At 43.7% G+C, this 26,541-nt stretch overlaps 1 protein-coding gene across 2 annotated transcripts in view; it reads left to right on the top strand.

Moving 5' to 3' along the window:
- The first annotated feature begins 4,156 nt into the window (after positions 1-4,156).
- Positions 4,157-26,541, top strand: part of LOC126418750 (cadherin-23) — a 392,502-nt gene continuing 370,117 nt past the window's right edge. For both annotated transcript variants that reach the window (XM_050085675.1, XM_050085676.1), the window contains exon 1: positions 4,157-4,405. The gene's annotated coding sequence lies outside the window, so the exon portion shown is untranslated. The remainder of the gene's footprint in view (positions 4,406-26,541) is intronic.

Consider the following 26,541-nt stretch of genomic DNA (forward strand, 5'->3'; position numbering starts at 1 on the left):
TTCCCATTCTCCCCTAACCTGATGGACCGATGATCTAGCTGTTTTGTCCCTTCCCCCAAATCAAACAACCAAGCGTCCACCAGGTGGATAGTCAAAGGTGTGTACCTGCTGGGTTCCAGCCTACAGCTCGGATCTCGCACCTTCCGACTTCCATCTGTTTGGCCCAAGGAAGGATGCGCTCCGCAGGAAGCAATGCGTGGATGAGGAGGTTGTTGATACAGGAAGACGTTGGCTCCGACGTCGACCGCTAAGATGGTACCATGTGTGCAAACAAGCCCTTCCAGTTAAGTGACGCGAGGCTTTCGCACTGAACTAAGATTATGCTGAAATTAATGTTTTTGTAGCCAAAAGAGTGGGGAATAATACTGCGTATTAGATCCCTGAGTAAAACCAATCTGCTTTCAGAAAAAAATTGTTGCATTACTAATTGAAAGCCCCTAGTACGATATTCTGTACAGCCAAACTTCTTCGATTACCTCGGAGTTTCTTACACGGCTACATCAAGCCTGTATAACGGCTGATACATTTTGGCGCCATAAGTCACTTTAGCTGCCTTATTGTGACCATTACAGATCTAAGATCATACAACGTTGTGAAATTAATAATGTATAGATAAATTTGTTTTACTTGTGCAATGTCATGTGTCTGTTATAAAACGTGGAAATGAATACTCAGTTTGAACAGTAATTCAGGAAGGTAAACATTCTTTCAACTTTGTCAGTGAGTGTGCGGCCAATAGACTTTGATTGTGGGCTGAAAATGTATCTACTGTCTGTAGAGAAACCTCATTATCATTGACATCTACAACTGTACTGTACACAGAATCTTTCCATTATTCATAGCTCGATATTATAACCTCACGGTGTTTCCTACAGCGACGGCAATGAAGGCCAATACTGCAGCGCTCGCGGGAGACTTCAATGCTCGCAAGGGAGCCGAACACCGCGCCAGCGACCAAAGAACTCTAGCAAGGCCGCCACAGCAGATTCAGCTCTCTGTAACTTTGGCAGCATTATTTACATTTTTAAGAAACCTGACAGCATAAAATTATGCATTTCTTGACGGTATATTCGACTGCCTTGAATGATGAGCGTGCCGGTGAAAAAAAAAAAAAAGAGTAGGAGTTAATTTATGAGTCGTACACAAGATTCCAGTGAATAAACAGTAATTATAGATAAAACAAACCATTTCATAAAGACTGATTAACGATCGGCAAAGGGTGCAGTCTCATAAATCATGGATGCGTATCACTCTCATTCATCATTTTAAACTAATGAGGAAGTAAGAAATATTTGGATTAATCTTCATCGGTTACGAGATAATTAAAAATGGGCACATGATGGAAATGAGAAAACTTGAGGAAGAAAATTGGCTGTGTCGTTATAAAAGGAATAATGCCGTCATTTGTGTTAAGCTATTTAGGAAAAGCACTCAAAGGCTAAATCTGAATGGCAAGAAGAGGGTCTAAGTCCCTGTACTCCCAAAGTACAAAAAGTCTTGTAGATGCCACCTGTACAGAGCAGAAGATGAAGAAGAAAAGTAGCTTGTCCTGAAAGCAAAATTAGATCCTTGGTGTCATCGACAAGGGCTGCTAGACCAGCAGAACAAGCTAAAGCACCCATATTGTAGCCTAATACATCTACGTTTATATTTCGAAAAATCGGAAGTTACAGTGACACAGCGAATTTTCTGAAGTAACCAGAAATTGTGGATTTTTCATTCCTTTACTTTTCTCAGCTCAAACAATACACCCGAAACCAAATAATGAATTTGTTGGGAATATTTTTGGACGAGAGACGCAATTTCTCTCCCCCTCCTCCCCCCTGAAATTAACACACCATAGCGAACAACGAAAACAATTTACTAGCGTACCACGCTGGACCTTCAGCCCCCATAGCCGAGTTGTCAACACGACAAACCCTCAAGCGGGGAACGTGGGTTCGATTCCTGGTACTACCAGAGATTTTTTGTTGGTGGGAGGACTCGACCGGGATCCATGCTGCTTACGTATGCCCGTTGAAGAACTACCTGATTGAGAGGTAGCGGCTTCCAGGTCGGAACGTCGACAGCGTCCGGAAATGCGGTGTCCAGACCCCATCGTCCTCCATACAGCATCCGATGATGAATTATGAGGATGATACGGCGGTCGGTCGACTGTCGCCTGGTATTCAGAGCCTGATTGCAGGATTTGTATTTTTTTCATGACGATGGACCCCCTCCACTACAATTCTTCCACAAAAAAGAATCATCCGCCTCACATGCACAATTCAGACAAGCTTCACTGCAGGTAACACACATAAAAGATTTCAGACACCAAAGGAAATCATCTTAGTTATAATATTTATCCTAGGTAAAAGGGAAAGTACGGAACACCGAAGAAGCGTATTCAAATACAGAGATACGCAAACAGCAGACTACGGCGCTGCGGTCGGCAACGTCTATATAAGACAAGCGTCTGGCGCAGTTGTTAGATCGGTTATCGGTCCTACAATGGCAGGTTAATAAGATTTAAGTGAGTTTGAACGTGGTATTATAGTCGGCGCACGAGCGATGGGGCTTAGCATCTCCGAGGTAGCGATGAAGTACGGATTTTCCCGTACGACCATTTCATAAGTGTACCGTGAATATGAATAATCCGACAAAATTTCAAATCTCCGGCATCGCTGCGGCCTGAAAAAGATCTTTCGGAAGTGCAGCTCTTCCTCAAATTGCTGCGGATTTCAATGCTGGGCCGTCAACGTGCGAACCAGTCAAAGAAACACAATCGATATGGGCTTTCGGAGCCGGAGGCCCACTCGTCTACCCTTGATGACTGCACGGCAAAAAGCTTTACGCCTCGCCTGGGCCCGTCAACACCGACTTTGGTCTGTTGACTGGAAACATGTTGCCTGGTTGGACCAAATGGTTCAAATGGCTCTGAGCAGTACGGAACAACATCTGCGGTCACCAGTCCCCTAGAACAGAACAATTTAAACCTAACTAACCTAAGGACAGCATACACATCCATGCCGGAGGTAGGTCGCGAACCTGCGACCGTAGCGGTCGTGCGGTTCCAGACTGAAGCGTCCAGAACCACTCGGCCACACCGGCTGCTGGTTGGCCGATTCGCGTTTCAGATCGTATTGAGCGGATGGATGTGTAGTGGGTATGGAGACAACCTCATGAATCCATGGGCCCTGCTTGTCAGCAGGGGACTGTTCAAGTTGGTGGAGGCTCTCTAACGGTGTGTGGCGTGTGCAGCTGGAGTGATACGGGATCCCTGATACGTTTAGATATGACTGACAGGTGACACGTACATAAGCATCTTGTGTGATCATCTACATCCATTCACGTCAATTGGGCATTCAGACACGCTTGGGGAGTTCCAACAGGACAATGCGACACCCCACTCGTCCAGATTTGCTACAGAGTGGCTCCAGCAACATTCTTCTGAGTTTAAACTCTTCCGCTGGCAATCAAACTCCCCAGATATGAACGTTATTGAGCATATCTGGGATGCCTTGTAACGTGATGTTCAGAAGAGATCTGCACCGCGTCGTACTCTTACGGATTTATGGAGAGTCCTGCAGGGTTCATGGTGTCAGTTCCCTCCAGCACTACTTCAGACTTAGTCGAGTTCATGCCTCCTCATGTTGCGGACTTCTGCGTGGTACGATATTAGACAGGTGTACCAATTTCTTTGGCTCTTCAATGTAGATACTTCATGCCGCAGCGGTATAGTTTAGCTAACAGCACGCAGCAGAATCGTAGGTGTAGTGCATTCTAAAGTTGGACTAACACTCTATTAAATAGATGGTCGTTTTGTATTGGCTCATCAATGTAGTTTTCGTAATGCGAGTCCAGTGGACAGCGTGCAGAGTTGAAAATGCCAGCACAAGATAGTAAGAGGAGGAGTGCAACGTGATGCCAGTCCTAAAACTGATGGCTTAGAACGAGTCCGTGTTTAATGCTAAAAATCCGAAGCGTGCAGTGTCAAGTCCGTTCTGGTAGGGTGGCTGCGAGAAAGGTTCAGGGCCGGACGGGAGGCACAGTGAGCGTGGTTCCGCCGGCTGCCGCCAGAGGCCTCCCCGAGCGCAGCTGTCTGCTCTACCGCCCCCCGCTCACCCGGCTTCGGAATGCGGTCGGACTTACCGTTGTAGTGGCCCGCGCGCGGAGCTGAGGCAAGGCGGAGCAACGCGCAGCCAGTCCTCGCAGCATCGCCACACTGAGTGCGTGTGTAGACAAGTGTCGCAGCGGTGCTCTGCGTGCGAGCGCTGCTTCCGCGCCGATTCTTCACGCGCCGGCCATTCCACCGGGCAGGACCCCCGACAAACCGCGAATTCGTCTCAGCACACCGTGACGAAGAGGTCTGCCGCCTCCACCGTTCCGAGTCGACGTCGCGCGAGCTGGCAGGCCCTTTGCAAAGGTAATGTTCCATCTTCGGAACTACATTACCAAACTTTTCAATTTATATTAGTCCAAGGTGCAATAACAAACACAAGTTATCAGTGGCTAGTTTTTTGTGTTTGAAGAACTGCCGCGTTTGCAGAATAAATTATAGGCAATGGGTTCCACCTGTTAAAGCAAACCACAAAATCTTCTGTGATTACATTTCTTGCCCAAACATGTTTCGACACATTTGTACCATCGTCAGCTGGTTTCAATTTCTAGCTGGTTAGAGTCCGGGGGAAATTCAGTAAATGGTTAGACGCCATGTCATAGCTTGAAAGTTGTCTTTGTCACCACGCACAATTGTGTTTTGAAGTTACCAAAAATAATATCCGCTGCGTTTTTTCCACGCCATCTGCAAGACAAGAAGATGAGAATAATGACAAGAGCAACTATGATCACTGTAAGATACCTGATCAGCCAATGGAGGCCTTGCGAAATCTAACCAACTGAAAATAAATACTTCAATAATGGCAGATAGCACTGACTATGTCACAAATGCGCCGAAACATGTTTTAACAGGAAAATTAATGTAATGGAATTTTGTGATTTGAATAAACAATCAGAGCCCAGTTTCTATAATATTTGCACCGAAGACGCAGCACACTGACAGCCTCAGCAGCATTTACATTTTTGGCCTAACTGAAATCCACGTCTCTAGAATAAGTAATCGCTGTATGAAGGAACGTGTTTCGTAAGATTTTGTAATAATGTTAAACACTTACTAACAATTACACGTTGTCGCTAAAGCGTTTCAGTTATTTTTGCACTATAAAGATGTCAATCCCTTGGCAGAAAAACACACACACACACAGCTTCCATTGACCAGTGTGAAACAACTCTTCTAGCGGCTGAGCACGTGGTTCATATGGAAGAACAGGATAACTTGTCCATCACCCAAAGAACAATCGTCGAAATTAATAAGTCGGGGAAAAAAGTAAACAAGAGGAGAGGTAAGGCAGAAATGTGTCTTATAAAATTTAATTTATTGCGCCATAAATTGGATTAATAATCTTTAAATCAAGAACACCGAAAGTAAACTAAATAGAAGCACAACAATCAGTATCATATTCACTGACGACATAGTAATACTTACGAAAGTTTTTCGTAATGTCTGTACCCCATGTCCTCCACCGGTTCTCCCTGAACGTGGTCTCGGATTTCCCTTTCTTTCTTTCCGCGAGTTCTTCCACGCCAAATGTATTCCAAGTAAGTTTCACCTACACGAAGATGATTTTCGTAATTAGATTATTTGGAGCAGCTTTCTCCAGAGATGTCACATATACCATATTACTTCATTTATCCCATTTTCCGTCTTAGCGGTATTTCTATTGTTTCTGGAAATTCGGACCCCTATTTCTGAAAACTAACTAGTAACAAAGCCCAGTCGAATATCTTAAGAAATAATTCTTTCTGTCATTATGTATTGTTCCCTACAGACTATTTCTTTCCCCGTGTGTGTTCTTTTGTCCTGAGTGGTCGTTCTACGTACCTCTAAAATCGTTGTCAAAATAGAAGGATTTATTCACTTGTTTACTTTTCTTTTTCACTATTATAATTATTCTTACTCCTTGTTTTGATGTTGTCACCATTTTAATAATAAACTAGTTTAAGTTTTGGGATTATCAATAATCTAACAATACAAATGTCAAATTATTCTCTGTTTACTTAAATTTCTTTTTATTGTCAGCAGCTACTGCTATGTCGTCAATAAACAAGAGACAGTGTGTTGCGCTGACATTTATTTTTCCTTTCGATTATTTCTATGTAAAGATTTTTATTCCATTTAACAATAAATTAATTACATTACTATAGTGCGCATTCATCTTCTCATGTAGCTTTGTTTTCGTTTCCTGATTCAGTGATTTCCCTGGTTGTTCATTTATTCACGAACAAGTTTATAACGTTTGTCCCGCTCTTTCATCCTTATGGCCTTATAGCGATATAAATTGTTACACTTTTCCATCCATAGGTCGGTCAAAACTATGTGTATGTACCTTTAATATGCTTGACATCATCCTAACACTATTCTCGAGATTAACACGAGCTTCCATTGTTTTTGTTTTGAACTAGGACTAATTCCCATCTAAGTTTTGATGACTCTTCTTCACCGATTCGATTTCTGATTAGACAAGTAAATATTTAAACACTCGTGAAACAACGCCTATTGCACTTCTCTTGGAGCATTCATTGTCTTCGATATAAAATCATGTCCGATCTAGCAAAAAGGAAATACGTAGATTTTCACAAACAATGAAACCTTTTACACACACTGAACAGAAGGTAATGGTAAATGCCTGGTTAGATAGAAGAAAGGCCTGTAGATCCACCTCTTATCAGCCTTAAATAAAATCATAAACACATTCAGAGTAAAACAAATAACGCATTTGGAAAGAGTCCTAAAGAAAATTGTGCACTGCTCAATAATTGGACTTTTCCAAAACTGGAAAAACAAGTTCATACTGAAATGGATGCAATCGCAATTATTTTAAGAAAATTTGCACTTTATCCTTGTAAGAAAGCTGCCATCAGACGTGAAAGAAAATATTATTATTCCATCTCTTGAAATGTGATCTCTAAGTGAATGTTTTCTGACACACTGGCTTCCAAATGACTTTGTTGATATGTTACAAAATCAGTCTGCTTCCTAGAGATGTAGAAGCGGCAAAATATTTTTCGAGGTGAGAATATCGGGAGTTATCTACTGTTCAGAAGTCGTACTAAGCAGGTGCTTTCTTAAATATGAGATGTGAAATGACTTCCTAATTATCTCATATACTACCCACGGCAGTAAAATGTCACGCCTTTTCTGTTGGTACTTCGAGTCTTCTTCTGTCTTAAATGGTCACATCTGATAACAACGACGCTTTCAGTACAGTTCATGAAGCTGTGACACACAAGTTCGCTGCTCTTTGATCACAGTACCCACACTGGTTACCTAATTTGAAACTAAATATGTTGTTCCACACTCGTATCCCAAATTTAATGTAAGAAATTTTGGATCACATCGGAGTTTTCGTCTGGATTGACGTAACCCTGATATGCTATGTATATTTGTTATGACCCATTCAACACTGTAGTCTCTGATACATAATTGTTTTTTTTTTTTTTTTTTTTTTTTTTTTTTTTTTACTGCTGCCTCTGTTGCCAAACTCTTTAGTTGTATAGAGCTTAGCAAATATTGCATCGGCAGTAAGAGTTCGCCATCGTATTCTCTGTTGCCTGATCTAGTACTTTCGTTACGCACTTCATTTGTTAATCAATTTTTAAGCCCCAAGGGATAGCCGCGCCTTGTCACGGGCCGCGCGGCTCCCCTCCGTCGGAGTTTCGAGTCCTCCCTCGGGCGTGTGAGTTAAAAAGTTAGATTAAGTAGTGGGTAAGCTTAGGGATCGATGACCTCAGCAGTTTGGTCCCATAAGGGCTTACCATAAATTTCCAAATCTCCTTTTCAATTTTTGACATTCTTTAGAAAACAAGTAAGTCTTAAATACTTCCTTAACCGTTCCTTCAAATTTCCAATTACAAGGGTTCTGCTTTCTTTCGGTACTATATCTCAAACATGCTGACTCCTGTAGCGTCTAAATCTGTTTTAACACTTTACTGCCATCACTCGCAGTGCAGCTCATTCCAGGAGACGGTGTGCAACGTCCAGAACCGACAGAGAAGGGGAAAAAAGTGTAAGAGAAGGCATGGTGGCAGAGTGAAAACTGCGCCTTTGTCGTTACCCGTTGGGAGAGTCAATCCCTTTTTTATTCATTATCTGCTTTCCGCAGTCTTTCACTCTGAACACCTGACTCTGAAAGAGTCAGCTGTTTTAGCACAAGAGAGAAAGTTTCCTTTAAAAGCCTTCCGTACCTTTCGGAAGCGATGTAAGTTGCTGAAAAGTACAGTATTTTAAGATTTACTAATTGCCTGCCTTGATTCTCTGCTGTCAAGATTGTCTGAAGAAGTAAATAAATGCAACCGCAGACGAGATGCCGACTATGTTATATTAAGAATAGCCAAACTGAAATTTTCGTAACTAACCCTCCAAATTTTTGCTTAAAAAACAGTGCCCGAGCAACAAATGTAAAGAGCTCCAATCCAACTCAATTTCGACTACGTTTTTTAGAAGGTTTCCTTTGCTAATAAGAAAAATACTGGAACTGGGAATGACCTCGCAAATAATCACTATCTTGGGGTGTAGCTAAAAGGATCCATATGAGTAAATTAAAAAGTTTTCAAGTCCTAAACAAAGTTATCAGGAGGTTTACCTAGCAGTGTCGCCGCTATAAAACTGAAGCCGAGCCTTGCGTCGCTGTCGTAAAACACTGAACTCGTACACGGTAGGATAATGCGAATTACTGTAATGCCATCTTGATTTATGTTTCCTGGTATATGCTGGGATGGTTCCATCAACACTGTCACGTCCTATCACATCACCTCCGTCCCTGGCAACATAGCAATCGTTTCGTCCCTAATGACGTCGGCATCGACGATCTGTCCCCGCGGTGGCTTCTTATGTTTCATATTCAATAGCGTTCTATGGTCTGCCACTAAAAAATACATTGCTCTACAACACTCTGCGCGGACCATTTAACCTATGGAACGAAATAGAAGGGAGTGATTGCCGTGTTCGTTTTGGATAACGCCTTCAATGAAGAGGAAAGATGATTTTCATTATGTCACAACAGTTTGATGGAGCACATTCACGTATTTTCAGTTACACTGGATGATGGTGGAGTTAGCTGCACACAATTAGCATAACTATGAAAGTAACTAAAGCATTATTTGAGAAAAAAAGAGAAAAGAACCCTAAGCAACATAAATCGTTATACTGTGTGGATAAACAGTTAAGCGCGATAAACTATTAAACTGTGTGGACTAGTCTTTTGAGGCTAGCAATTTTGATTTAACATGTTAGTACTATTTCTTTGTGCCTACAACTGTAAAGTAAGGCTAAGACCAGAGACAACAATTTAAAAAAAATAAATATTAACTGCTCATGATAACATCATTAAGATTGACGTTAAGGTTATTATACACTGAAGAGGGAAAGAAACTGGTACACAAGCCTGATATCGCAGCGCGCAGAAGTTCCGCAACAGGACGTATCACGTCTAATGCCACGACTAATGTCTGAAGTAGTGCTAGAGGGAACTGACACCATGAATTCTGCAAGACTGTCCATAAGTCTGTAAGAGCACGAGGGGGTGTAGATCTTTTCTGAACAGGACGTAGCAAGACATCCCAGATATGCTCAACAATATTCAAGTCTGGGGAGTGTTTAAACTCAGGTGTTCCTGGAGCCACTCTACAGCAATTCTGGATGTGTGGGATGTCACATTGTCCTGGTGGAATTGCCTAACTCTGTCGGAATGCACAATGGCCATGAATGGATGCAGGTGCTCAGGCAGGATGATTACGTACGTGTCACCTGTCAGAGGCGTATCAAGACGTATCAGGGGTCCCATATCACTCCAATTGCACACGCCCCACACCATTACAGAGCCTCCACCAGCTTGAACAGTCCCCTGCTGACAAGAAACGTCCATGGATTTATGAGGCTGTCTCCATACGGTACATGTCCATCCGCTCGATACAATTCGAAACGAGACTCGTCGGTGTCGAAGGGTCCAGGCGAGCCGTACAGCTTTGTGTCGTACAGTCATCAAGGGTATACGCGCAGGCCTTCGACTCCGAAAGCCCATATCGATGAGGTTCTGTTGAATGGTTTGCGCGCTGATACATGTTGATGCCCCAGCACTGAAATCCGCAGCACTCTGCGGAAGCGTTGCGCTTCTGTCACGTTGAACGGTTGTCTTCAATTGTCGTTGGTCCCGTTCTTGCAGGATCTTTTCCCTGCCACATATCTCTGTATTTGAATATGTTTGCCCATACCTGTTTCTTTGGCGCTTCATTGCAGAACCCTTTGCTCAGCACGGCTGGAGGAAATTATTCTCGTGGTATTCACATGAGCAAAGATATCAATACATTATGTGCACATGCATCTCAACAACATCCAGCCAGCAGCATAGCATTGAATACAATAGGCGATTTCTTCTTGAATATTTTTGAGAACGGGGTTGACATTTGTCTCGGGACTAACGGCAATGGCCCAAAAGCCTTGATTTGTTTGAATTTATTGGTGGGTCTATATCACCGCAGCTAATGTGTGAACTTTACGAGACTGGACGCTGAAAGGAGAAAAATTGATGATTCACCCAGTACATGGGGTCTAAGTGGATTCATTTATTGGATTTTTGGACATATGAGGATGTATGACATCTCAGACTTTGTTTTTACATTTTGCCAAATGGAAAAGCATAAAGATTTTCTTTCGAAAACCTAGTATTACGTTTTGCATTTGTTGTTAATGATGTTGAATTTACAAGGGGCAGTCAAATGAAAACGAGATAGATGGAAGAAGTTAGTAAACTGTTTATTGTTTCAAAAATAATTGTCATAACTCTTAATACGAGTATCCCCTACTGTGGGACAAGACGGTCAGTGTCTTCATGGAATAATATTTGTGGTTGCTTACGGAACCATAACTGTACCCAGCCGTGCACCGTTTCGTCCGAAACAATTCGACGACCACGAATTTCTTTGTTCGGCACTCCAAAAATACGGAAACTTCTTCAGCATAGATTGGGTCTATGTGGAGGACGTATAAAGGCTTTCTAGAGAAATATATGCAGCGTACTCGAAACAATTTTTAAATCCCCGCCGAAGGGTGGCATGCTTGGGTACAATCACGGTTGCGTGGGCAACCACAAACATTTTTCCTGCTCACAAACATTTTTCCATGGCTCTTTTGTCTCACACTGGGATAAATGTTTTAGAAATAATAAACAATTTACATACTTTCTTCCAGCTTTCTGGTTTTCATTTGACTGGTCCTTATTCAATTATTGTTTAGTAGGGTGAAAACTGGAGAATCATGTACTTTATTTATTGAATAACAAATGGTTCGAATGGCTCTGAGCACTATGGGACTCAACTTCTGAGGTCATTAGTCCCCTAGAACTTAGAACTAGTTAAACCTAACTAATCTAAGGAAATAACACACATCCATGCCCGAGGCAGGATTCGAACCTGCGACCGTAGCGGTCTCGCGGTTCCAGACTGAAGCGTCTAGAACCGCACGGCCACTTAGGCCGGCTATTCCATAACACCATCCTTGCACCTCCACTGCGATACTTTTTTTAGTTTTTACCTCAAAGTTAATGACGTCATTCAGACTTTGCGTTCTTTTTCAGTTGTCTCCTGTATGAAAAGGAAAATTGACAATATAAACGACCAGCTCACCCTATCCGCTCCTCTCCCCCACCCCCATATTTTTTAAAGAATCGAATTCTCATTATTTTGCAAATGAGTTAATGTGTTTCATATTTGACGTTCATCAACTTTACAACTGAATACGCAAAACTCTAATTATGTTGGTTTACCGAGTCGTGGAATGTCCAATAGGTCAGTATAGCCTAGGTAATTTGCGTATTGTTTTAAGGAAAGCTAGTTTTTCACCCATCTCAAAGTTTATGACGTGATATCGGCTGAACTATATTTCGTGCAGTGATATAATTTTGCAGTTGCACTCAGTCCTACATGTGGACACTGTCGGAAAAATTAGTTGCGAATAGAATTAATAGTAAATAATTAATAAATTAAAACGTCATGCCTGATACCGAAGTTTTACTGTATAAACTGCGAAAATATAAGCTACACACAACTTCCTTTTTGAGAGAGGTTGAATCGACCAAACAACCGTAAGTCAGAAAAGAATCTACGGCAGTAAAACTTAGCCAGTCACTGAGGTAGCTTTGAAATTTATCCAGTAAGTGAGCGTGTCTGGGTGTGTCTATGAGTACGATCTTGCCCGACTACGCTATTGCTATGTTTATGGCATTCCAGTACTTCTAGCGAAGTTGATTAAATAGTCAAGCTTTACCTTGCAATGGTCTCGAAAAATTCGCGTCTAACGTAACTAGCTACGAGTAGGAGTTTAAAGCTTCCTAACTTTGACTGTTCAATTCAAATCATTACCTTCAGCTAGCTTAGTTAGCATCTCCGCTCTTTAGCATAACAGGTATTAGCTGGCGCAACTTACTTTAAATGCACATCCTATTGCGCGGTCATCGGTGAATGGCGGTCGTTTTATCCACGTAACTCCGTGACAGTGCTAATCCCACCTGTGGTTACCTGGAAAATTTTAATCGACTCGAGAATCTTCTGTCAGGTTGTTTTTTCTCCACCCTGTATATGGGTTGACCCTAAATGTTGGGAACTCCACCAGCTTTAAACATATACATCCAGAAGTCTTCTTACAAGCATTCATCCCGTCTGGCATGGGATCCGCTGCACTCAAGATTTGGTAAATTTAATTTATTCAACCTTGCGGTCGGATGCCTTTCCTGTCGCCGCAGGAATTGTTTTAATATGACCAGGTAATCATTTCTCGTTACAGTTTTCTCTGGGAAGAAAAATGGGCCTATCATCCTATCGAGCATTAGGTTACACCAAACACTAAGCTTCGGGCTATCACGGATGTGTTGACGTGTATTGTGTGGGTTTCTGGAGCTTGAAATCATAATGTCGTGGCGATTCATATGTCTAGAAATGTGGAAACGTTACTTCATCTGTAAACAGGAACTTTGTCAGGTAGTCACTGACGACATCTATGGCATCCAGCACGAAACACGCCAATGCATATCGCAGAGGATGACCGTTTGGCTGCTATGCTTGGACCATTTGCACTTTGTACGCAAAAAGGCGTACTGCTTATCTAACACTTAAGAGCTGATCTTCCCCCTCCCCCCCATTCGCGATGCACGACTAGATTTGCGCTCTACCAAAACTACGGTTCGATAGTTTGTGTAAACTACATAAATGACGTATGAAATGGCAGAATTACCAGTAGTATTGGTAGAATTGGCAGGGAAAGAAACATAAACGAATGTGAAGAGAGAAACTGGGAGCCGACAACTTCTTTTGGTTTTTTTATTTGTTCGTTTGTTTTGCACATGATTAGAACCGCACATCATTCGTGTTAGTCCATTGCGTATTTTATATCCTCGTAGAATGTTAATTGCGTTTTATAAGTAATAAAAATTATTTCATCGCGTAACTTCTGTGCTTTTATGTAACCAAAGCAATTACTTTTGATGCAGGTATAGTTTACATGTTCAAACATGATATATAAAAGATTTTAAACACGGTTGCGTTTCAGTAACTGTAAATGCAAGAGCTTCAATGGAATTTATTTAATCGTATGGCTAGGGCTACCCCGTCGGGCAGACCGGTCGCCGGGTGCCGATTTTTCAATTTGACGCCACTTCGGCGACTTGCAGTCGATTAGGATGATAGAATGATGTTGAGGACAGCAAAACACCCAGTCCCTGGGCTGAGAAAATTCCGCGACCCAGCCGGGAATCGAACCAGGGCCCAGAGGATTGACAATTAGTCACGGAGACTTTTTTTTTATAGTTCGTTGCATCTGCTCGGGGCGGACGTTATAAGACACCTGTTTCAGTTCGTCGGTGATCCATTAACTCAGTTTTTTTATTAGACCATGCAGCTACCGGGGGGCGGACTTCAGTGGAATGGTTGTCTGTTATTTCAACCAGTTGCAACTGGTTGGCTGTTATTTCCGACCCATACAAGGTACTGAATTATTGTTATTTTGTACTCAATAGAAAAAAGTGTTCAAATGTGTGTGAAATCTTATGGGACTCAACTGCCAAGGTCATCAGTCCCTAAACTTACACACTACTTAACCTAAATTATCCTAAGAACAAAAACACACACCCATGCCCGAGGGAGGACTCGAACCTACGCCTACTCAATAGAACATTGTTCATCATGAACGTAGGCAGGAGTTTCCTATCATTATTGATAAATGTGAAAGTTTTTTGTGAGAAACAGAAACATATTTCATAGAACCTTATCAAAGTATTGACAATGTTTGGTATGTTTTTGTTTTAAAATTTACGTTTATTTTACCTTTTTGTTGAGGAAATTCTAAATCTGTATAGTTTTCTTTAGTTTTACTACAACTTCCTTCTGTTTCACATTACAGATCAACAGTTCTGGAATAAAGCATGGACTGAACATTGACCGTTTCAGTTTGGACACAAATACTGTTTATTCTATGGTAACAGGCAGGAGGATAGCTATGTAGAACAAACATATTCTGTAGGTTGCAGAACACTTTGAAATGCCCCTGATAGACTTCTTAGGTGTCGACAAGTCGACGTTCCAAGTCGCTGATCTGTCCTGGCCGATTCGTTCTCTTGCTGCTGCTACTGCTGCTCTACTGACAACACAATACTGCACGCCTCCTTCCTAGCAGTCAATTCCGCACAACATTGGGGTGTCCATATACTTTTGATCAGATGGCATATGCTGCACACCATCAGTCGGCAGCTACGCTGGTACTACTGACGAATTTTCGCTCTGTGTTCAAGCGGCGTCGATTGGAAGTAGTTTTGGAAGTAGTTATCAATAAAAATTATTGATGCAGCAGCTTTCTGCGGCTGGAGGATGTCGTTCCTGCGCTACTGATATATATGTGTTCGCTTATGGAGTGGTTAGTCCTGCCCGACCACGTACTGGCTTCCGATAAACGTTTCCGGTGCTTCGGAATTGTCATCATAGCCTTGAACGAGGTGATTCTATCGTCAAGCCGCACCACTCGCAGTTGGAATTACCGCGTCCGGCCGTCCATATTTAGTTTTCCGTCATTTCCCGAAATTACTTAAGTCGAATGCGTAAGTGGTTACTTTGAAAAGGGCAGGCCGGCCGCTGTGGTCGAGCGGTTCTAGGGGCTTCAGTCCGCAACTGCGCTGCTGCTACGGTCGCAGGTTCGAATCCCCCTCGGGGATGGAGGTTAGTTAGGTTTAAGTAGTTTATAAGTCTAGGGGACTGATGACCTCAGATGTTAAGTCCCATAGTGCTCAGAGCCATTAGAACCATTTTTTGAAAAGGGCAGGAACAACTTCCTGTGCCATACTTGTCCAACATCATTCCGCCTGCAATGATCGCATCGTCGATGGGACATAATACCCTTCTTTCCTTTGCTCCATGTCAGCAGTATCTCAATGATGTTCCTTCAGAGAGCGAAAGTGTGTCACAAAGTCGGTGAATTAGAGGAACAAACACTAGTACCAAAGATAAGTGTTGTCGAGTGAAGCGAGCAGTGGGGAGACGTCCAGTGCCTTCATGACTTTGGAGCCCCGTAAGGCGGCCTCCTTCAGCGGCAGAGTTTGTTTTGCACGAGCCGAGTACCGGTACCCTCAGAGCACAGCCTCCTCAGCTCATAGCGCACGGCAGCGCTAAACTAGGCCATCGCGAATACCGGTTTCACACTTCCGTCCATGTACTACGCCGCATGGCTTCAGTATTCTGTAAAACGCTACTGAAAACCATTTCCACAGAAAAAATACACAATAAGGAGTACGACTACATAAGAGTAAACGAAGACTGCCGTTTAACCTACTGTCGATAACCAAGTCATTATAGAAGGTGTAAATTTTAAGTTAACAAATCAGAATAACCCGAAAAATAAGTTTCACACGAAGAAATGTGTAGAATCCAAAGTTGATTATTTTCGAGGGGAACACCTGCTGGTGGTAAAATTAGCCCCCAACCCCAGCCCCCTGGGGGTGGGGCGGGAGCCAACTTTAAAATTTCAAATAGCAACCCCCATTTTTTATTGCCGAATCAGATTCTACGTGAGAAACTGCTTACATTTTGTCTCAAACATTTCTTTCGATTCTTGGTAGTTGGCGCCGTAATTCAAGAAAATTCATGTTCTCATTTTTGCGTGAAAAATGGTTACGGATAAATAAAAAATACTTATTTACTTCGCAAGTGTGAGTTAGTTAGCTAGTCAGATGATTTGTTTGATAATACAAAGGTGTGTGGCCTCATGGCCACGAAACAAACAAAACTTATCCGGATCTGCGGAAAATATTGATATTTGGGTCAACATTTGTAAAACTCTAATTCCTCTCTCTCAAATCCCACCCTGTGGGGAGAGAGGGAGAGTTTTAGTTTTAGCGAATAGAAATTTACGATGTGAATAAGTATTTTTTATTTATCGGTAACCATTTTCCACGTTAAACTGAGAACATGGACTTTTTTTTTAAATTACAGCGCCAACTACCAAGAATCAAAACAAATATTTGAGACAAAACGTACGTAGTTTTTCATGTAGAATCTGATTCTGCATTTAAAAAAATGGGGGTTCCCATTTGAAATTTTAAAGCTGCCTCCCGCCCCACCCCCAGGGGGCTGGTGTGGTGGACTAATTGTAACACCAGCAGACGTCTCTTTCGAAAATAATCAACTTTGGATTCTACACATTTTTTCGTGTGAAGCTTATTTTCCGAGTTATTCTGGTTTGTGAACTTAAAATTTACACCCTGTATATGGAACGTTCTAATGGCTCTGAGCACTATGGGACTTAACGTCTATGGTCATCAGTCCCCTAGAACTTAGAACTACTTAAACCGAACTAACCTAAGGACAGCACACAACACCCAGCCATCACGAGGCAGAGAAAATCCCTGACCCCGCCGGGAATCGAACCTGGGATATATGGAACGCTACGCCGATTCTGAATGGGACTGGGGTAAGAAATTGGCTGTAGCCTGCATCGGAGTACGTCCCCACAATCCCTGTCGTGCTTAGCGTACGCACGGAAATCCTAAATCTCGGCTGTTGCATGGTTACTTGAACCCCCTCCCCGTCTCAAACACGTGTAGAGTGCCGGAAGTGCTGCACCGCCGCGTTCTATACGGATAAAGAAGGGTATATATATATATATATATATATATATATATATATATATATATATATATATATATTCCCTTCTTTATCCGGGAAAATAGGTTGAATATATATTTTCCTAGTATCTTTGGTCAATTAAGACACAACCCAGTTACCTGTACATTGGGTGTGTTGCATTCCTATTGTCCATTATCTCATAATGCACTTTCATTACTCGTGCGATCAGTGTAGTAAACGGAACGTAAAGACCGCCTTGTGTAGCGTAACGCGCAGCGCGCTGCCTTGTGGAAGAGGAAAATGAACCAGAACTGGACCGAATCTGCGCGGAGGATTGACGACCGTGGCTGGTGCGCCGACAAGCCCGAGTGTGGTTGTCCTACGCTCGTTCAGGCAAATGAGGATCGTGATTTGTCATAAAACGTTTAGTACATGTAAAAGATTTTTGTCCATCGTTGCAGATTTGACACGGGTTGCACCAAAATGTGTGAGAAATCTTATGGGACTTAACTGCTACGGTCATCAGTCCTTAAGCTTACACACTACTTAACCTAAATTATCCTAAGAACAAACACACACACCCATGCCCGAGGGAGGACTCGAACCTCCGCAGGGACCAGCTGCACAGTCCATGATTGCAGCGCCTCAGACCGCTCGGCTAATCCCGTGCGGCGAAATGGCGACGGGCCAAGGAAGGCGAAATGTGTCTTCTGCTATGCACAATCCAAATTTTTGACGACGATAGTGCGGAATTATCGACATCAGTACGGGCGGGCACCGCCTGGAAAAAGAGGCATAGCCTGGTGGTCCAAAAACTGTAGAGAGACAGCAATGTGAAGAAACCTTCCTCGAAGTGGACGTCCGCCTGTGTATCAAGCACTTTTTGACAAAGAACAAGCTACATTTCAAAGCAGCTCCCGAATCCTGTCCGTCATGCACAGAGTTGTAGAAAACTACCGTAGGCTACCTTACGTAAGCGTAGGCTAGGGCAGTTTTCCTAGTAGCTTTGATCAGTTAAGATCGTACCCGCGTTACCTGTGTGTTGCATTACTGTTGGCCGGTAACTCCTAATGCGCTTCCTTTACATATACTACTAGATTCTCCTAAAAACCGGAAGCGGTGAACCGTCTAGAAATTGAGTGAGCAGAACAAAGCGGTCAGGAGAGATCAGCGACTTTTAACGCCGACTTGTCGTTGGACGTATCCTAAGAAATCCATCAGTGGCTTATCAACCCTTGTAAAGCTGTCCAAGTAGACTGTTGGTGATGTGATTGTGAAGAGGAGAAGCGAAGGTATGACTATAGGTAAACCAGGACCACGGAGACCTCACGCACCGGCGGACAGGAAGCGTCAAGCCTTGTGGTGGGCGGCTGCAGTAAATCGCACGAAATGGACGAAAGGAATCACTCGTGAGTTTCAAAGTGCTACCGACAGTCCAGCTATTACAGTGACAGTGCTTGGCGTTTTAAAACAATGGGGTAACATGGTCGAGCGGCTTCTCATAAGCCACACATTTCTGTTGCCAGCTAAGCGCCCGTTGAGGTTGTGTAAAGAGCGACGCACTAGACAGTGAATGACTGCAAACGAGTGATCTGAAGTGACAAATCACCCACCAAGTGTAGTGCCAACAGAAAAGTGCGGACGGGGTGGTGCTGTGGTAAGGGGGTGACTTTCGTGCTTACACTCTGGTCCCCTTATTGCACTTTAGAAAACGCTACATGCGGAAGGATATGAACGCATTTCACATCGTTGTTACTGCGTACAGTAGAGGAACATTTCCGAGACGATAACTGACTGTATCAGCATGACGGTGCACCTTATCATAAAGCAGTGTCTGTGGGGAACGGTTTGTTGAGATTCCTGTAATAAACTGGCCTGCCCAGGGAGCGCGACCTGAATCCAATGGAACACCCCTCGGATCTGTCAGGACGTCGACTTCGACCCAGACACCAGTGTCCATCATCATTACCTTAATTGGTTTCGGTTATTGAGGTATTTTGGGCTGTTATTCCTCCACAGAAGTTCAGACACCTCCTTGAAAGAGTCCTCAGCAGAGTTCAAGCCTTCAAACAGGCGAAAGCTGGACACAAAGCCCACGTAAATGCCCACTGTTACGTATCCGGATACTTACGATCAGATAGCGTACTTACTTCTTTCTTTATCCCAGAAGTTAAAAGTATCACTTCATTTGTAAAATTCTTTCGGGCTCTCATAAGCCCATCCTCAGGTGTCGCAGTGGAAATAGCAAGAGGCGGGAGATAGTTTTCACACGCCGCTACACATATAAAAAACAAAAAACAAAAATTCATAAGGAAAATTAAAAAAAAAAATTACGAAACCGCCGGTCGGGATAGGTGCTGTGAAATCTATGTCAATGCGAAAGTGACACCAGACAGTACTACGGACGACTGCCTGGGTAGGGAAATGTACAAATAGTACCAGGACACTTACACTGTGCTGTGGTCCCCGAGCGCCACGGTGGACGTGTACGAGGCGCGGTGTGGTGGACGTGTACCAGGAGAGAAGAACGCAGGGCGCCTAGCCCAGCCGTTCACAATCTGAATTAGTGGTGTACATTAAAAATGAAGAAAAAACAAAAAAACAAGAAAACAAGAAATACATAAAAATACACGAAATAAGTTCAAAGTGCATTATGCGTAGTAAAGGAGCGTATTTAACAGGTCGGGTGTGGCATGTCAGGGTGCTCTTCATCACAGAAGGCCAATTTTTGCACTGAACCAATGGAACTGACGAATCGAACTACATTGCATTGCATTGCACCACAGCAGACTGGAATAATGTCATGTTTGCTAACGGCACCAGGTTTGCAACCGGACGATAGAAGTTTTAGGGTTTTGAGACGTGCTAAACGACAGCAGGAACGCAGATTCGTTCGGGAAATCCATCCGTTGGCAAAAATGGCTCTGAGCACTATGGGACTTAACATCTGAGGTCATCAGTCCGCTACACTTAGAACTACTTAAACCTAACTAACCTAAGGACATCACACACATCCATGCCCGGGACAGGATTCGAACCTGCGACCGTAGCAGCAGCGAGGTTCCGGACTGAACATCCGTTTGCAGGTGTAAGTGTTATGTTCTGGGGAGCAATAATGGTGGGGCGGCGGACCATTCTAATTCCCACCTATGGAAATTTGACAGGTCCACGATATCCCCAAGAGGCCCTACAAACGAAGTCACTGACCAAGTTCATCCTAGTCGATAACAATGCAAGCCCGCACCGTACTCTAGCAGTGTATCGGTATTTTCGAAGGTTCAACTTCAACCGAATGCACTGGCCAGCATATCCCCAGGCATAAATGCAACTGAGCATGCATGGGACCTGCTGAAGGTGGCCATTGCGCAGCGTCCGTATCCAGCTGATAATCTTCAGGACTTCACTGCAGCTGCCATCGAGCAGTGAGGCCTCTTATAACGACATAAACTTGATGCTCTCGCCCGGAGCATGCGTCGCAGAGTGGAAGAACTCATCCGTGTGCGAGTACGACACTCTCACTACTAAAGATAAAGATTTTCACTGTTTTTGTTTTTAAGATGTACCCTTATTACAGAGCCTGCTTTGTTTTTTAATGAATTTTTCTAACTAACCAAAATCGTTCTTGTTTGCAAAAGGAATTATGTTTATTTTGTTAACGAGGTATTGTACAAATCTTGATGAGTGTAGTAAACTCTATGATAATCCAGGATTTTGTTGAGGTGTGTAGTATTATGACAGAAGCCAAATAAAAAAGTAAGGTTTATCACTGGCGATCACGTGTAAAATTCTATCACTCGCGCTATTACCAGTAGCGGGAGCATCTCTGAAGATGCCCGACGCAGCTTTGGACGAAACGTCAGGAATGAAAACAACTGATGGGTCGTGACCAGATGACCCGGAGGATTCATCAGCAACTAAGACAACCGGTCGTGAAATCGTTCACTGCCCGGTCTGCGGAATTGGCCAGGCTTGTGGCGATGCCGAAGCGGCGCGTTTCGCCAAAGGTCAGGCGTGGGCGACGCGCTCCGTGTCGGGCGGGGTAAGGCAGAATGGAGGAGAGAACAGACGAGAGGAGGTGGCCACGCTGCCAGCTTTCTACGGGTGAACCACGGCCCTCCACAGCGGAGCTGCCCGCGGGCACACGGCAGGAGCACTAAGCAGCACCTCGCGAAACTTGTGGACCAGGATGATTTCCTCCCGTCATTCGGTATCGGAGGAGGACGCAGTCTTGTAGGACTCAAAAATCTGCTCTCCCCCTGCGCAGGTACATATACCGAAAGCATAAAAACCAACCGATCTACACAGGATGTACAAAAATGTGCTCAAAAAGGTAACCAGTTTTCTCGGAATGGACAAATACAAATTCTATATACTTTTCAAAGTGACTCTTATATAATTCTTCATGCAAAAATGCAAAATAGTGCAAGTTCAGATAACGATAATGGATCTGGATAGCGGTCGCGCACCACTCTCTCCAAATAAGACCACAAAGTTTCATTAATAATGTGGTATGGTGACTGTGGTGGGCAGTGGAAATGATAAAGACCATCACCGGGCTCACCAGCCCTGGACAATGCGAGGTGTGTGAACAGCAGCCGTGTCATCTTGGAACACAGCGTCCCCATGTGGAACAAACGTTGTACTGAAGTTAAAATCTTCTGGGTTATTGGGCCGCGTCATGTTTCTTCTAAAATGTTCGACGTTTCGACCTCTCTGCTGGGATCTTCCTCAGGATCTTTTGGTATCCACTACTGCTAGAACATACTGCAGTGTTCTAGCAGTAGTGGACACCAAACGATCCTGAGGAAGATCCCAGCAGAGGGGTCGAAACGTCGAACATTTTAGAAGAAACATGACGCGGCCTAATAACCCAGAAGATTTTAACTTCAGCAGCAACGGCCACGAAAGCCTGCAGACTTACATAAAACGTTGTACTGTGGGATGGACATGAGCAACCAAAACTGTGACTTAATCCTTGGCAGTAATGTGAAGTTACAGAGCAACGAAAGAGCCCATGGAATACCACGATCTGACTGCCCAAACCATCACCGACCCCCTTTCATGTTTCATTCTTGGGATGTATATTACGCCAGAGGTCGGGGACAGTGTGAAACAATACTCATCCGACCAAATGACTTTCCCTCATTTCTTCACAGTCCAGGTTTTATGGCTTCGGTTCCACGTTTTCCTGTTACGGGTATTTGCATCACTGCTGAGTGGTTTTGAAATTCCAGCTCGCGCTGCAGTTCTCTACTAACGGAGCTGCCTTAGCGTTGTTTGGTGCTGACAGTGTTCACAAGTACGACATTCAGTTCTGCAGTGACTTTTGCAGCTGTCGTCGTCTTACTTTTCGCCACAATCCTCTTCAGTGGCCGCCTGTCATGGTCAGCACAGGCTTTTGTCCACGTTGTGAGTTAGCAAAAAAATGGTTCGAATGGCTCTGAGCACTATGGGACTTAACCACTGAGGTTATCAGTCCCATAGAACTTAGAACTACTTAAACCTAACTAACCTAAGGACATCAAGCACATCCACGCCCGAGGCAGGATTCGAATCTGCGACCGTAGCGGTCGCGCGATTCCAGATTGTAGCGCATGGAACCGCTCGGCCACCCTGGCCGGCTGTGAGTTAGCAGATTATGTTTTTCCGTTCTTCCTGTACGCGGCATAAATCTTCGATGCGGTGCCTCTTGAAACAACAAACACTTCGGCTGCCTTGGTTACGGAAGACCCACCATACGAGCACCAATAGTCTGCCCACGTTTGAAGTCACTTAGCTCTGACATAACGTTCGCACAACTACATAGAACAGTGTTCTGACACAGCTGATACTTGGCGACGCATTGAGGAAATTGCACGGGTGCCATTCGTGGTCAACTACAACACCGTAACTTGCAGGCTTTGCTAGCATCTCCGTGTATTTTCAAGCATGCACAGTTTTTCCATAATTTTGTCCACCCTTGGATAAAAATTCAGCAAATTAAGCTGGTGAAAGCGAATGCTAAGACTGATGGAAGGTGCAAAACGGCTAAGCGGGAACAAGTAGAGTACAAATCCAAGCCCATAGAAGCATGTATAACTCGGAGATAGATACTGTCGATAGAGAAGTAAACAGATCTTCAGAGAAAAGAGCGGCAGCTGTACGATTATCAAGGGCTGAGACGGAAAACCGTCACTGAACAAAGAAAAGAAAGCTTAAAGGTGGAGGGAATATACAGAGTGACTACCCAAGGGGCAGGAAATTGAAGACAATATTCTCGAGTGGGAAGAAGACGAATCAGAAGGTGAAATAGGAGATGTACTGCGCGAAGAATATAAACAAAGCAAACAAAGACATCAGCCGAACAACACCCAATGAGTGAACGACATTCCCTTGCAACTAACGAACCCTTGGGAGAGTCAGGTATGACAAGACTATTCCACCTAGTGTGCAAGATACACGAGACAGACGAAACGCCCTCAGACGTCAAAGACAACATGATAACTTCGAGTTCCAAAGAACGGTGGTATCGATAGGTATGAATATTATTACCGAAATTTCAGTTTAATAAGTCATGGTTGAATAATATTGATATGAATTGTTTAGAGAAAAATGTAAAAAAAGTAGTAGAAGCTGACGGTGGGGAAGACCGGTTCGGTTACCGGATAAATGTAGGAACACGCGAGACAATACTGGCCCTATGAATTATGTTAGAAGATAAACTGAAGGAAGACAAACCTACGTTTGTAGCATTAGAGAAAGCTTTTGACGATGTTGACTAGATTACGCTCTGTGAAACTGAGAAGGCAGCAGGTTTAAAATACAAGTGATGACAAATGACTTACAAGTTGTACAGAAACCGGTCAGCAGGTGTAAGAGTCGAACGGCAAGAAAGGTAAGCAGTAATCCAGAAAATGGCTCTGAGCACTATGGGACTTAACGTCTATGGTCATCAGTCCCCTAGAACTTAGAACTACTTAAACCTAACTAACCTAAGGACATCACACAACACCCAGCCATCACGAGGCAGAGAAAATCCCTGATCCCGCCGGGAATCGAACCCGGGAACCCGGGCGTGGGAAGCGAGAACGCTACCGCACGACCACGAGATGCGGGCAGTAATCCAGAAAGGACTGAGACAGAGTTGTAGCCTATCCGTGATGTCGCCCTGTCTGCACATTCAGAAAATAGTAATGCTGTCAGAGACAGCAAAGGAAGAGAGTTTGCACGGAATGGGCAGTGTCTTGAAAGGACGATGTAGATGAACATCAACACAGGCAAAACAAGGGTAACAGAATGTCGTCGAATTATATCAGGCGATGCTGTGGAAAATAGATTAGCAAATAAGACATTAAAAGCAGGAGAAGATGTTTCCTAATTCGGGAGCAAAATAACTGATGATGGCCGAAGTTCAAATGGTTCAAATGGCTCTAAGCACTATGCGACTTAACATCTGAGATAATCAGTCCACTAGACTTAGAACTACTTAAAGAACCTAAGGAGATCACACACATCCATGCCCGAGGCAGAATTCGAACCTGCGACCGTAGCAGCAGCATGGTTCCGGACTGAAGCGCCTAGAACCGCTCGGCCACAGCGGCTGGCGATGGCCGAAGTAGACAGGATATAAAATACATACCGGCTGTAACAAGAAAAGATTTTCTAGAAAAGAGGAATTTGTTAACATCTACTATCAGTTTAAACCTTAAGAACTAAGAACTCTTTTCTGAAGGTATTTGCCTGGAGGGTAGGCGTGTAACGAAGTGAAACGTGGACAACACATAGTCTACACAAGAATAGAACAAAGTTTTTGGAATGTGGTGCTACAGAAGAAATCTTTAGATCAGGAGGATAGATCGCGTAACTAACGAGGAAGTACTGGACAGAATTTGGGAGAAATAAATTTACGATACAATTTGACTCAAAAAAGGGATCGGTTGGCAGGGGACATTCTCAGACGTCAAAGAATCATCAGCCTAGCATTAGAGGAAGTATGTGACAGGGAGCGTGGAGGGGAGGGGGTAGAAATAGTAGACAGAGACCAAGGGGTGAATGCAGTATGTAGATTTAAATGGATGTATGTTGCAGAAATTATTCGGAATGTACAGAATAGGGTAGCGTGGAGTGCTGTGTCAGACCAGTCTTCGGACTGAAGATAATCTGTCCAACAGCGTTTCGAGGGGACTACACTATCTTTCTTCCAAAGATTCCCGCCGGCCAGGGTGGCCAAGCGGTTAAAGGCGCTACAGTCTGGAACCGCGTGACCGCTACGGTCGCAGGTTCGAATCCTGCTTCGGGCATGGATGTGTGTGATGTCCTTAGGTTAGTTAGGTTTAAGTAGTTCTAAGTTCTAGGGGACTGATGACCTTAGAAGTTAAGTCCCATAGTGCTCAGAGCCATTTGAACCATAGATTCCCTTGCAAGTAAAATATAAAGTTTCACAGCTGAAAATGTCACAACCGTTAAAATGTTCCGCACAACTATGCCATGGTTGAATTAATTTCTATTAGAAGCCCAACGTTTCATCCACAATTCCAGAGGACATTTTCAAAGACGATTGTACGTTGTATGAATAACCAATGCATACCTTGGCTCTTTACGACTGCAGTAAATGTTCGTTTCCGCGTGCTCCCAGGCAGAGGCGTGACGTCACATGTTTTGAAGACTCAGCGCAGCTGACTGTTGGCGGTTTCTGTGGTCCGCTGTTGCTAGGTGGCAGACTAGAACACATCTTCTCCAGCACTGCAGTCCAGATACATCGTCCTCCTTCCGATTAAAATGGAATAGACGACAATTCCTGCGCACTAACCACAGGCTGAGAACGCTTTACAGAACAGGAACTCGTATCATAAAGCGCGTTGATTAGCGAGTTTTCTATGTGAACATATATAGTATAATCGTGTCCATTAACAACAGCGTGTTTAATAACGAGTTCCATATGTGAACAGAGATAGTAAAATCCTGTCCATTAGCAATAGTTTGAAATTAGTGTTGTGCAGTTTTTTTTTTAATTTTATTTAACATCACTTCGATGATTTCTATGTCGCTTTCGTGTCTTATTTACGCAAGCAACTAATCATCTGCAGTCATGATGGTGAATGGATTCTGATCTAGACTTTTGTACAATAGAAAAATGTGTGTTGCTCGCGGGAGCAGAACACGAGACCCCCGTGTCTGTATGCTGCACTAAGAACCTCTAGAGCGCGGTTTCATGAACCATGTTCTGCGAGAAACTGTTGATAACAAGCTCGGTTCTAGGCGCTTCAGTCTGGAACTGCGCGACCGCTACGGTCGCAGGTTCGAATCCTGCCTCGGGCATGGATGTGTGTGGTGTCCTTAGGTTAGTTAGGTTTAAGTAGTTCTAAG

Source organism: Schistocerca serialis, chromosome 9 (assembly GCF_023864345.2).
Source record: "Schistocerca serialis cubense isolate TAMUIC-IGC-003099 chromosome 9, iqSchSeri2.2, whole genome shotgun sequence".
NCBI classification, from domain to species: Eukaryota; Metazoa; Arthropoda; class Insecta; order Orthoptera; family Acrididae; genus Schistocerca; species Schistocerca serialis.